Source organism: Bos mutus, chromosome 2, assembly GCF_027580195.1.
Source record: "Bos mutus isolate GX-2022 chromosome 2, NWIPB_WYAK_1.1, whole genome shotgun sequence".
In the NCBI taxonomy this organism is placed as follows: domain Eukaryota; kingdom Metazoa; phylum Chordata; class Mammalia; order Artiodactyla; family Bovidae; genus Bos; species Bos mutus.
Window position 1 is genome coordinate 72,475,210 of NC_091618.1, and position 10,691 is coordinate 72,485,900.

Sequence of the window (10,691 nt, forward strand, 5' to 3'; positions counted from 1 at the left end):
CAGCAGCAAGGACTTCCTACTGCCGTGGTATTGTTTGCCTCCTGTTAGGTGTCTCCATTGTTTTTTTTTTCCCCCTTCTGGTAAGCTCTGTCCCCCCTATTTTATGTTTCATGAATCTATTATAGAGTTTTGCTTTGTAGCTATCTTGAGGCTTATATAAAACATCTTACAGACAAAACATTTGGTTTTATACTGATAACAACTTATCTTTGTTCACCTATAAAGTCTCCACTCTTATACTCATCCCCTTTCATACCTTTGATGTCACAATTTATCTCTTTTTACGTTGTATATTTATTAACAAATTATAGTGCTATGCTGTGCTTAGTCACTCAGTCGTGTCTGACTCTTTGTGACCCCATGGACCGTAGCCCACCAGGCTTCTCTGTCCATGGGGATTCTCCAGGCAAGAATACTGGAGTGGGTTGCCATGCCCTCCTCCAGGGGATCTTCCCAACTAGGGATTGAACCCAGGTCTCCCACATTGCAGGCAGATTCTTTACCATCTGAGCCACCAGGGAAATCCATGAATACTGCTGCAGGTAGCCTATCTCTTTTCCAGGGGATCTTCCTAACCTAGGAATCGAACTGGGGTCTTCTGCATTGCAGGTGATTCTTTACCAGCTGAGCTACCAGGGAAGGCCAACAAATTATTGTACCTATAGTTATTTTTAATATTCCTTTCCTTTAATCTTTATACTCTGGTTAGTGGTTAACACACCATTTCAATACAGAATTACATTTTTTTAAATTCTGTTTTCGCCTACACCAGTGTGTGTTGTATCCCTAATATTGTGTTGGCAATATTTTCATGTTGCCAGTTACTCTTTTTACATTTTAGCTTGAAGAACTTTTTTCACTGTTTCTTCAAGGCAGGTCTGGTGGTGGTGAACTCCCTCAGTTTTTTGGTTCTTTTCTAATTTTTTGTTAGTTTTTTTTTAATCTTTATTTTTCCTTCATAACTGAAGGGTAACTTTGCTGAAATTACTCTTGCCTGACAAATTCATCTTTCAACACTTCAAACATATCATTCTGTTTTCTACTATCCTGTAGGGTTTCAGCTAAGAGATCTACTGATATCCAAACAGGGCTTCTTTGGCGGTTACTTTCTTTTATCCCTCTGGCTAAGGTTAAGATTCTTTATATAAAGACAGCCTTCAGAATGGGAGAAAATAATAGCAAATGAAGCAACTGACAAACAACTAATCTCAAAAATATACAAGCAACTCCTGCAGCTCAATGCCAGAAAAATAAACAACCCAATCAAAAATGGGCCAAAGAACTAAACAGACATTTCTTCAAAGAAGACATACAGATGGCTAACAAACACATGAAAAGATGCTCAACATCACTCATTATCAGAGAAATGCAAATCAAAACCACAATGAGGTACCATTTCACACCAGTCAGAATGGCTGCGATCCATAAGTCTACAAGCAATAAATGCTGGAGAGGGTGTGGAGAAAAGGGAACCCTCTTGCACTGTTGGTGGGGATGCAAACTAGTACAGCCACTATGGAGAACAGTGTGGAAATGCCTTAAAAAACTGGAAATAGAACTGCCATACGACCCAGCAATCCCACTGCTGGGCATACACACCGAGGAAACCAGAATTGAAAGAGACACATGTACCCCAATGTTCATCGCAGCACTGTTTATAATAGCCAGGACATGGAAGCAACCTAGATGTCCATCAGCAGACAAATGGATAAGAAAGCTGTGGTACATATACACAATGGAGTATTACTCAGCCATTAAAAAGAATACATTTGGATCAGTTCTAATGAGGTGGATGAAACTGGAGTCTATTATACAGAGTGAAGTAAGCCAGAAAGCAAAACACCAATACAGTATACTAACGCATCTATATGGAATTTAGAAAGATGGTAACAATAACCCTGTATGCAAGACAGCAAAAGAGACACAGATGTATAGAATAGTCTTTTGATCTCTGTGGAAGAGGGAGTGGGGATGATTTGGGAGAATGGCATTGAAACATGTATAATATCATATATGAAACGAGTCACCAGTCCAGGTTTGATGCCAGATACAGGAAGCTTGGGGCTGGTGCACTGGGATGACCCGGAGGGATGGTATGGGGAGGGAAGTGGGAGGGGGGTTCAGGATGGGGAGCACGTGTACACTCGTGGTGGATGCATGTTGATGTATGGCAAAACCAATACAATATTGTAAAGTAAAAAATAATAATAATAATAATTTTTTTAAGATTCTTTATTATAGTTTTTAACAGTTTTACCATAATGTGTCTTGGAGATCTTTTTGCATTGAAATAATAAGGTGTTCTATTAGCTTCATGGAATTTTATGTCCAAGTCTTTCCCCAAGTTTGGGAAATTCTCGCTATTATTTCTTTAAATATACTGTTTCTTTTCTTCCTTCCTTCTTCTTATAAGCTAGTTATTCTTATATTTACCTTTCTTATCAAATTCAATAGATTTTGTAGGGTTTCTTCACTTAAAAAAAATCTTAGAACTCTTTCCTCTTCTAATTGAATTACTTCTGTATTTCTATCCTACAAGTCATTTATCCTTTCTTCCATGTGGTCTGCCCTATTACCAATGACCTCTATTGTATTATTCATCTCATTCATTGAATTACTCAGGTCCAGAATTTCTGTTTGTTTGTTTTAATTTCACTCTCTTTGGTAAAGAGCTCCTTCTGTTCATTAACTGGGGTAGCTGGGCAGTTACTCATCAGTTTTGCTCTCCACCTCCTCCATTGGAAAGGTCACTGCTTTTCTCCTCCTTTGTTGGACACGTCTCCACTGCTGCCACCAAAAGTCCAACCCTTTGCAGGGTCACCCTTGTGAGGCCTGTCACCTTGGCAAGTTCCTCCCTCTCCTCTGCATTCAAACTCATCCCTATCCCTCTCCAATGCTCTGCTAGACTCTCCCCCTTAGGCAGGTTGCACTTCCACAAATTCTCTCTCATCCATGGGTATCTGCCCACATGTGCAATCTTCAGGTTTCCTTTCTCCCAGTCATGGCTAGTGGGGTGGGACAGGCTTGCTGACTCCTTTGAATCCTCAGCTCTTTCTCAGGCTCTGCTCATTTGTTTTTCAGATGCACAGGTGGGCTAGACACCTGCTGAGTGCCTTGGTGTAATGTACAGAAGCACTTTTGTTCAGTCATGGATGTCTAATTAGTTGTTTAAAAAGGAGAAAGAGGGGTAGCTTATGCTTCCATGATGCACATGTCACTCCTAGAGATTCACTCTGTTGCATGTAGCAGTGAGTCATTATTATCATTTGTATTTATTGTATAAACATACAAAAATTATACATTCAACTATTGAAAAATACATATTATTTCAGTTCAGAGCTATTTCAAATAGTACAATAAACTTCCTTGTAAGTTTTGGGATGCCCTGTGTTTCTATTTCTATTGAATGAATACACTAGGAGAGAAATTACTGGCTCATACGAAATATATACATTCAGCTTTAGAAGAGACTGTCAAACGTTTTTCCAAAGTGGTTGTATGAATTTACACTTAAATTGGCAGCAGTGAATGAGAGTTCAGTTCTTCTATTCCCTTGCTAAAATTTGGTAGTGTCTGACTTTGTTTTGGCTATTCCAGTGAATGTGTGATGATATTACTTTGCCATTTTAAGTTGCATTTCTTGATTGATGAAATTAAACATGTTTTATATGTTTATTGGCCATTTGGCTATCCTCTTTGACTATTTAAGTCATTTGTCCTATTTTATATTGAATGTTTAGTTGTTTATATATCCTGCATATGAGTCTTTTTATATGAATTACCAATATATTCAATGTTGTGTGGCTTGAGTCTTGATTCTCTTCCTTGGCCACCTGATGCAAAAAGTTGACTCGTTTGAAAAGACCTAATGCTGGGAAGGATTGGGGGCAGGAGGAGAAGGGGACGACAGAGGATGAGATGGTTGGATGGCATCACTGACTCAGTGGACATGAGTTTGGGTAGACTCGGGAGTTGGTGGCGGACAGGGAGGCCTGGTGTGCTGCGGTTCACGGTGTGCTGCGTTCATGGAGTCGGACATGACTGAGTGACTGAACTGAACTGAACTGAACTGAATGATGTCATTTGAGGAATAGGAATGTCCTAATTTTAATATGTGCTTAGTTGCTCAGCTGAGTTTGACTCTTTGCAGCCCCATGGACTGTAGCCCACCAGGTTCCTCTGTCCATGGGGATTCTCCAGGCAAGAATACTGGAGTGGGTTGCCATGCCTCCTCCAGGGGATCTTCCCAACTAGGAATCAAACCAGGTCTCCTGGATTGCAGGCAGATTCTTAACCATCTGAGCCACCAGGGAAGTTATATAGTTTAAGTTAATGTTTTATGATTAGAATATTCTGTATCTTATTGAAGAAAACTTTGTCTACTTGAGTTAATAAAAATATTGTCCAATTGTTTTCTAAAAGCCTTTGCTTAACTTTTGCATATCTAAGTCTATAATCCACCTAGAATTGATTTGTGAGGGGTGACAGTAAAGAGTAACTGTTCCTACTTGGAAATCCAAATAGCCTAGCACTATTTGTCAAAAAGAGCATTATTTCTACACTACACCACAGTGCCACCTCTGCCGATATGAGGTAGCCCTGAGATGTGGAACTCTTTTCTATTGTTTTTTTGTAGTCTATTCTTATACTAACTTCAATCTTTTAATTGTTGTGACACGTGGCTGTATAAGTCCTCCAGCTGGTTTCTATTTATTAATGATCACCTTGATAGTTTTTACCCTCTTCCATTCTTATATGAATTTTAAAATCAGCTTGTCAATTTCTACACAGATGTATTGGGGTTTTAATTAGAATTGTTTTTAATCTAAAAATTAATTTAGGAAAAATTTACATTCTAACAGTTTTAAATTCTTCCAGTACATGAAAATGAGGGAAAATAATTTATCTATTTATTATGCTTTTATCCATTTCTTTTGACAAAGTGTTACAATTTTCAGTGTAGAGGTCCTGATCATCTATCATCAAATATATTTTTGGACTTAAAGGGTTTTATGCTGCTATAAGTGTTATCACTTTAATTTCTTTTCCAAACTTTTTGTCGCTGGTATGTAAAAATGCAATTGATTTCATACATTGACCTTAGATCCAACAACCTGAATAATAAATGTTAATTCTAGATATTTACCTCTAGATTTTTTTCAAGATTTTTCTCTATACACAATTATATTTTCTGTGAGTAATGTAGTTTTATTTTTTATTTTCCTAAATATTATGATTTTTGTTTCTTTGTATTGCTTCATTGCATTGGTTAAGTTCTATTTTTTTTTTTTTTTAATGGAAGTAGTATTAGTAGAATCCATATAGTGTTCCTAATCTCAGGAAGAAAGTTTCAGTAATTGATCATTAAGTTAGCTTCCCTTTTTATTTTCTAAGAGTCTTCATCATAAATCAATATTTTATCAAAAGTTTTTCTCTAGTTATTAAGATCATCATTTTATTTATCTCCATTTTTCTGTGAATGTGTTGAATTATACTGACTATTGTGTGTGCGTGCTCAGTCACTCACTTGTTTCCAACTCTTTGCAACTTCATGAACTACAGCCCACCAGCCTCCTCTGTCCATGGAATTTTCTAGGCAAAAATACCAGAGTGAATTGCTATTTCCTACTGGAGGGAATCTTCCCAAACCAGGGATTGAACTCATGTCTCTTTCATCTCCTACACTGGCAGGCAGATTCTTTACCAGAAGTCCTATTAATGGTAAACTATTATTAGCATTCCTAGAATAAACTTCATTAAATTGCGATGCATTATCCATTTTATATATTACTGAATTCCCTTTTCTAGTCTATTAAATTTTTATATGTGTATGTTCATGCTGCATATTGGTCTGTAATTTTCCTTTCTTTTAATTTTTGTAACAATTTAGCTATCAAGATTATGCTGATACCATAGAAATATTGGAAAAGGTAGCTTCTTCTTCTATTTCATGGAAGAGTATATATAAAATTGAAGCTTCTACTTTCTTTACTATTTGCTAGAATTCACCAAAGTAACCATCTGGGCTAGGAGCATACTTTGTGGAGAGGTTAAAATAAAACATTTAATTTCTTTAGTAGATGTATGATGTTCTGTTTTTTCTTTCCTTTTGTGTCAGCTTCAGTACACTATATTCTTTAAGGAATTTATTTCATTTAAATTGCCATAAAGTTATTTGCAGCCTTATTTTTAAAGTATCTATAGGACCCATATGAATGTCTCTTTATTCATTAGTGATATTAGTATATTGTTTCTCTCTCTTTTTACATCAGTCTTTCCAGAGTTTTATCAATTTGATTACTTTTTTTCAAGGAACAAAGTTTTCATTTTGTTGATTTTCTTTATTGTATTTTGTTTTCTGTTTATCTTATTTCTGCTTTTATTTTTTATTGTTTCTTTCCTTCTACTTTCTCTGTACTAATTAATCGTATGTGCCATTCTTTTTGTTTTGAGACAGAAAATTGAATCATGGATGAATAGCATTCTATTTTCTTTCTAATATATACACTTAATATAAATTTTTCTCTAAGAACTGCATAAATTCTCTCAGTTTTTGTTAATCTGAAGATAAAGGATACTTTTGATGATTATATAATTACAGGTTGGTAGTTATTTTCTTGATTATCATGTAACTATTTTCCAGATGTTTTAATATGCCATATTTTCAGTGTCATTTAGCTCAATATTTTCTACTTTCTATGTATTTCCTTATTTGATTCATGGATTGATTAGAATTTTATTGCTCAATTTTAAAAGCAGTTGGTACTCTTCTAATTAGCTTTTGTTATGGATGTTGAGAGAAATTCCACTATGCTTAGAGAGCACACCCTGAATGATTTCAATCCTTTGAAATATATTGCAGGTTGCTTTATGACACAGCATATGGTAAATTCTAGTAAATGTTTGATATGCATTTGAAAAACACTGTGTATTCTGTCATTGTTGAATGCAGTTTTCTACATTAAATTTTTAGAATATCTCCAGGTTTTTGCCATTATAAGCAATGATACAGATACAGTATGTATCTTACTATATATATAACTTTTTGTTCTTGTTGAATTACTTCCTTCAAGTCATTCTCAGGAGTGCCAGTATGAGGTCAAAGGGTTGGGACTATCTGTATGGCTCTTCCTGTTTATACATTGCTGGTTACTAAAAGTATTATATCTGATTATAATGCCAGTTATCATGCATGAATTCACAAAATTCCCCCATGGTGTTGGGTGTTGTAATTGTTTTGTTAATAAAGCAGATACTAAATTGTAACTCAAAGTTGCAATAATTTTCATATCTTTGATAATTAGACAAGATAAATACTTTTCTAGGTGTTTACTTACTACTTCAATTTCCTCTCATATAAATTGCCTATTCATCTGTTTTACAACCTACTGGTATCTTGATACTTTTAGAATAAATTTGAATGGGTAATTTTATAATGTCAGCAATTCACCCTTGGCTCATATTTGTCGCAAATGTTTTCCCAATTTATTGTCTTTTAGTTTTAGCTTTGCTGTTTTTCACCATACACTTATGTTCAGTTTATGTAGATTTGAATCTGTTCCTTTGCTGTGACTACTCTTCTCACATGGAAACTGTGACAGTGTTTGATTCTTTCCTAGCTGAGTATTTCTTTTTGTTCTTTTAACATTTTTGTTAATATACGGTATACAGCAGCACTAACAGAAATTTAATGCAAGCCACATATGTGATTTAAAATGTTCTATTAGTCACAGAAAGTAAAAATAAACAGGTGTAATTAATTTTAATCATATAATTTATTTGACCCAGTATCCAAAATACAGGCAGATTTTACTTTGCATGATTCTGGCATGCATTAATTTCAGTTATCACCATTTAGTTTAATAAAAGTAATCTTCCAATAACATGGTCTGAATCTCTATTATTCTTATATAATAACTGTGAGTAGTTGCATTGTACAAACTTCACTACTAGACTTTCAGTCCACAAACAACTACCTGAACAAGTGAGCATCATTATCAGTGACCAATCAAAACATTGTTTTCTTTCGAAGTCTGTTGGTAATTGTTCACTGCACAACTGTTATTCAATTCATGCATGGACAGTGAAGCATATAGTTGTGTTCCTTCTTGTAGCTCACTGTTAAGCCCATATAACACGTCATAAAAATGGATAATCATTTAGGGAGTTGCCTGATAAAGTGAGAGATCAGCAAAGAAATTTTTAAAAGATACTGTTGGAAGTGAAAGCAGATGTGATGATGAACAATTGCGGGGACTCTGACAATTCTAGTGTTCAAGAGACCAGATGAATAGCCTCAGAAACTTAGTGAAGGTAAACTTATTGAAAGAAATGAGGAATGCGGTTGTGACAAAAAGGAAAAATTTTCTGTCTGGGTGATCTGTCCATTGGCGTAAGTGGGTGTTAAAGTCTCCAACTCTTACCGTGTTACTGTTGATTTCTTCTCTTTGTGACTGTTAGTATTTGCCTTATATACTGAGGTGCTCCTACATTGGGTACATATATATTTACAGTTGTTATATCTTCTTGAATTGACACCTTGATCATTATATGGTGTCCTTCCTTATCTCTTGTGACAATCTTTATTTTAAAGTCTGTTTTGTCTGATATGAGTATTGCTACTCTAACTTTCTTTTGGATTTCATTTGCATGAAGTATCTTTTTTCATCCCCTTACTTTTAGTCTATAGTCTGAAGTGAGTTTTATTATAGACAGCATATATATGAATCTTGTTTTTGTATTCATTCAGCCAGTCCGTGTCTTTTGAATGGAGCATTTGGTCTGTGTACGTTTAAGGTAGTTATCAATTTGTATGTTCTTATTGCTATTTTCTTAATTGTTTTGGATTTGTTTTTGTAGGTCTTTTCTCTTCCCTTCCTCCATAGTTCTTTTGTGATTTGATGACTATTATTGTGTTTGGATTGCTTTTTCTTTTGTGTGTGTGTGTCTGTTATAGTTTTCTGGTTTGCAGTTTTCATGCGGTTTTGATATAGCAGTCTATTTATATGCAAGGTTGTTTTAAGTTGCTTGTCTCTTTAATTTCACCTTCCACTTACTGCATTTGTATTTTCCTCTTCTTGTGTTTGCTGGTTTTGATTTCATATTTGTGTGTGGATGCTTTCCTACTTTTACTGTATGTTTTCTTTTATTGGTGATCTTTCCCATTTATGATTTTCTTGTTTCTAGTTGTGGTCTTTTTTTTTTTTTTTTTTCCTTCTGCCTGGAGAAATTCCTTACTGTTTGTTATAAAGCTAGATTAGTGGTGCTGAATTCTCTATGTTTGCTTAACTGTAAAGCTTTTGATTTCTCCATTGAATCTGAATGAGAGCCTTGCTGGGTGGGGTATTCTTGGTTGTAGGTATTTCCCTTTTATAACTTTAAACATTATCATGCCACTCCCTTCTGGCCTGAAGAGTTTCTGCTGAAAAATCAGCTGATAACCTTTTAGGAGTTCCCTTGTATATTATTTATTGATTTTCCCTTGTTGATTTAAATATTTTTGTATTTAACTTTGTCATTTTTATTAATATGTGTCTTGATGTGTTCCTCCTTGGAGTAATCCTATATGGGACTCTCACTGAATATTTCAAGTGGACTTGAGTGAATGTTTCCTTTCTCATGCTAAAAATACTGAATGCTTCATGAACTTGTTTGTCATCCCTGAACAGGGACCATGCTGATCTTCTCTGCATCATTCCAATTTTAGTATATGTACTGCCAAAGTGAGCACTAAAGATCACATAATAATCATAACTTCCCTCCATTGATTATTACAATCATTTTGGCTTACTAACTGTAGTTTTGGCTTACTAAGTCACTTTTGTGGTTTTGCACTGTCTGTAAAGCAAGGACTGCCTATATTATCATTTCAATACTCAATGTAAAAGTTTGGGGTATATTGCATTCTTTTTTCATACAAAGTCTTCAAAATACGATATGTATCTCAACTTACAAAACTGCTCAGATTAGATTAGCTACATTTCAAGTGCTCAGTAGCCACACAGACTAGTGACTACAGCATATGTGTGTGTACGTGTGGACTTAGTTGCTCAGTCACGTCTGACTCTTTGCAACCCTTTGAGTTGTAGCCCACCAGGCTCCTTTGTCCATGGGATTTTTCAGGCAAGAATACTGGAGTGGGTCGCCATTCCCTCCTCCAGGGTATCTTTCCAACACAGTGACCGAAACCTGCATCTCCTATGTCTCCTGCATTGCAGGCAGATTCTTGACCCAGTGAGCCATCGGGACTATAGCCTCCGATAGCACAAATCCACTCTAGTCTTTTGAAACCAGAGTTTAAAAGTTTTGGTGTTGATGGGAATATGAGTACCTGATTAGAAATTTTCTGTCCAAATAAATCAAAGCTTAAGGTGGGGAACAATACGGAAATACACTTCTCCTTTGGTGGGAACAAAGATACTAATGTTACTTCAGCTCCCTTTGGAGAAAATAGGCCTTGAATTATTCTCCAAAACTTACTGAAATAATCAGCCTTGTTGGAACAATAAGGGAAAGGAAGAAAGAACTAGTCTTCCAGGGAAAATAGTGGCTCCTTCGTGCCCCATGTGAGCTGAAGTAGCTTGGCTCATCTTAGCTCTGGGGTGATTTGTGAGAGCTTTCGGCTTAACACATTATCTCTGAAATATCACCAAGAGTCAGAGAATCCCTGAACAGTGGGCAATAATCTGCTT

The 10,691-nt window shown here is 35.6% G+C and overlaps 1 non-coding gene across 1 annotated transcript; it reads right to left on the reverse strand.

Annotated features, from left to right (window-relative positions):
* Positions 1 to 9,623: 9,623 nt before the first annotated feature.
* On the reverse strand, positions 9,624 to 9,730 carry LOC138985107 (U6 spliceosomal RNA). The gene has a single exon (XR_011462373.1). It is a non-coding gene; the product is annotated as a U6 spliceosomal RNA (small nuclear RNA).
* Positions 9,731 to 10,691: the final 961 nt, after the last annotated feature.